Genomic DNA, 3,397 nt, shown 5'->3' with positions numbered 1-3,397 from the left:
TGGTTTTTTAAGTTATCAAATTTTAAAGTACTAAAAATAATAGTTCATAATAATATAAAAGAAAATAATTGTCATTTTAATATTAATATTATAATTTTTTTAAATATATATCTGTTTGGATTATCCGTTAGATGGTTTAAAATATGGCTTCTGTACATAGTATATTGCATAAATACTATTAATACTTAATACATATATATTACTCCGTACAGTTTTGATAAATTTCAAACAGTTCTAAGTACTCAAGAAAGCATTATACCCATAGCTATAAAAGTAAATTTATTATTAATTTATGACTTAACGTGCATTATAATTTCATTTAACATCGGTAAATATTTTAATAATTCAATGTATTGGCTTATCATAACTGTTTAAATATTATTGATAGAGAAAGCTTATATCAAATTAAAAGTATGTACATAATATATCTCATCTCCAAAAGAGATAGTCTTAATAATGATCCTGTTAATAATTCAATTTGCTCTGACCCGAATATCTGGACTAAGCTTTCACATTACTCTATTAATGTAGTAATAACTAATAGGTAATTGTAATAGGTATGTTCATGTCACTATTAGTATATACAATACTAATATTAGTTAATTAATAGACATAACTGAATATTTTTTAAATTTATTGCAAAGCTTTAAATCAATGTTTATAAGTTTAATTTAATTCATCAGACCCATTGTAAACAAGTATCTAAAAATGTTGATAGATTATTTTAAATTATTATGAATATTATGTATAAAAGTTTGTAATTTATTTTAAATATTTATAATGATATACATCGTATACATATTTACTTATATAATTCATGATGTTATTCAGCTAAATGTTAGCATTTAGATTTATAAAATTCAAAATAAATACTTATTTTGTAAAATATCTATTTTACTTACCTATATTTTATAATTTTATATCTTTAAATTAATTTAAATCATTATGCACAGTCTTTAATATTTATAGGATATTATTAATGGAATATTTTCGACATTTTTGTGTTATTTATTAGACACGAAAACACTTAAAAATGAAGAAACTTAGTAATTCAGATCAGATAATAAGTATATTTATTTAATGTGTTTAGATTAGGTTAATTTATTAATACATTGCCAATCTTTGTTTAGTTAGAACCATAGCCTGATCATCTTTTTGTTTCATGTGGCTGAGCCAACGACTAGTTGCTAGTCATGTCAGAATATTATTATTTGATTACTTAGGTTTAGGAATGGAAATAAGAAATAAATCAATATTTATTCTTAAAGTTAAGACTAAATCATATGCAATATTATAATTTATAATTAAATACCTTTTAAATGTTCTTCCAGTATTCAAATTATGATCAAAAAATGCTCCGATTCTTTCAATCAATACCTCAATAGTTTAATTAGATAATTAATACTTAATAATTTATTTTATTTATTAAAAGTATGGAATGATATAATGATAAAAATTACAGTTATTATAATACACTTGATAATTAAGTAAAAACAATATTAAGAATAACAGAAAATTAATTCAACATATTTTGTCATTTACATCGTGATTACTAAGGGCTATAAACTGAAATACAGAGAAATAATACGTCTTACGTGATGAAAAATAAGGAACATAAAAATCAAAGAAGAGACGGAGAAGTATGATCATACTTAAATAATACTTTATTACCTATACTAATTATTATTAATTACTCATAAACCTGTTGTGTTTCTTTGATTTAATTTATAGTTATAATATTGTTTAAATATTAAGTAATTTATTAATGTAAACTTAGTGCGTATACTGTTATAATCCGACGACTGTTCTATAAATTAAATTATAAATTAGCCAGTCATAGTCGCGTGTACACGTCCAACTGTTCTCTATGAACACTAGACATACATTTTATATTTGTATAATTGGACATTGCTCATTTATAATCAGGATTTGCATTTGAAAAAAAATAAATATTTGTTATATGTATCTACGTTATTTATACAATTAAAACGTTACATAAATGTTGAATTTAACGTTGTTCAGAATTTAAACGTTATTCAACTTTTGCGTTTATCGTTTATTCAGAGTTAAAATTTTTAATACATTTTTTAAATAATAATTATTAAATAATTGGAATTTAATTATTTCGTTTAATGATATACTACACATACCGTTTTTCGTTGTGTTTTGTTTGATGATATATCATATATTTTCTTAATCGTTATGTATTATTGTTTTCGTGTTATTTAATCATTTATGTTTATCGTTTTCCGTTATAATTACGTTCACAAATTTCCATCGTTTTTTGTCAAATATAACTTTATAACGTTTGCAGGCCCTATTTATAATACAATAAATAAAACAAATAAATTACTAGCTTATTTATATATATATATATACTATACATATCAGTAGAGTAAAAATAGTCATTTTAGACTATCCACTGCGTTAGGTTTTCTTTTGATGTTACCCCGCTAAACAGATTCGATTTTCATAAATCGATTTCTCGTATGAAGTAAAAATGTAGATTTGTGATCGTTTAAAAAAAAATCAAGGTCCATTACATTTTCATTTTTTTCCAGTTCATTATTAGAAGTACAGCACCACCGTGCATTATTGGTACACATTATTTACACAGTATTTTATTGTATGCAGTTCATAACATTATATTCGTTTTAAAAAGAATACGGCTCGACATTTGGAGCAGTGTGTAATTAAACGCGCGTAGAGCTACGGGTAGTCTCAAGTGTGGCTTGATTTTTGCGGAAGGTTAAGTCCACCACGGAACAGAGCATAATATAAATATAATTATAGTACAGCTTTCAAATTGCAACACAATTGTTTTTTACCACGCATTTACTTTGATAGAAAAATAACGTACGTTTTACCAGACGACCTATAGTCACGGAGGTGACAGTAATAATAATAATATTATATATTAATTATATTATTATTCGCGCACGTATAACATCAAATCACAAAACCGAAGTCGTCGGAAGTGAGGCGCAGGGAGGAAACGTCCGAAACATTCCGAGATATATATATATTACATTTGTCTATTTTTCATTAAGCGTTTGTGTGTATAACCTATTAGCCGTGATAATAGCAGTACCTAGGAGTAACATCGCGGAGAAAGACGGATAATAAATAATAATAATAATAATAATGATAAAAGGAGAAATGAACGACGGCCGCTGGTGCAGCAGCTGTAGAGAGAGAAATGAAGACCACTGCTGCTGTTGCATCTTCGAGCGCCGTGCGCGTTCCCCTTCCGCAGACCGGCCGATCGCTTTTTCCGCCGCACGCGCACACTAACACGCCGTCCCGATACGCGACTATATTATTATTATTATTATTATTATCTTATATTTTCTGTCGTACCGCATCTACCGCCTTTCTCCTCTCTTGCATTTTTTCG

This window comes from Melanaphis sacchari, unplaced genomic scaffold, assembly GCF_002803265.2.
Source record: "Melanaphis sacchari strain LSU unplaced genomic scaffold, SCAv2.0 Contig65_pilon_pilon, whole genome shotgun sequence".
Lineage (NCBI taxonomy): Eukaryota > Metazoa > Arthropoda > Insecta > Hemiptera > Aphididae > Melanaphis > Melanaphis sacchari.
Note: the sequence above shows the minus strand (reverse complement) of the source record.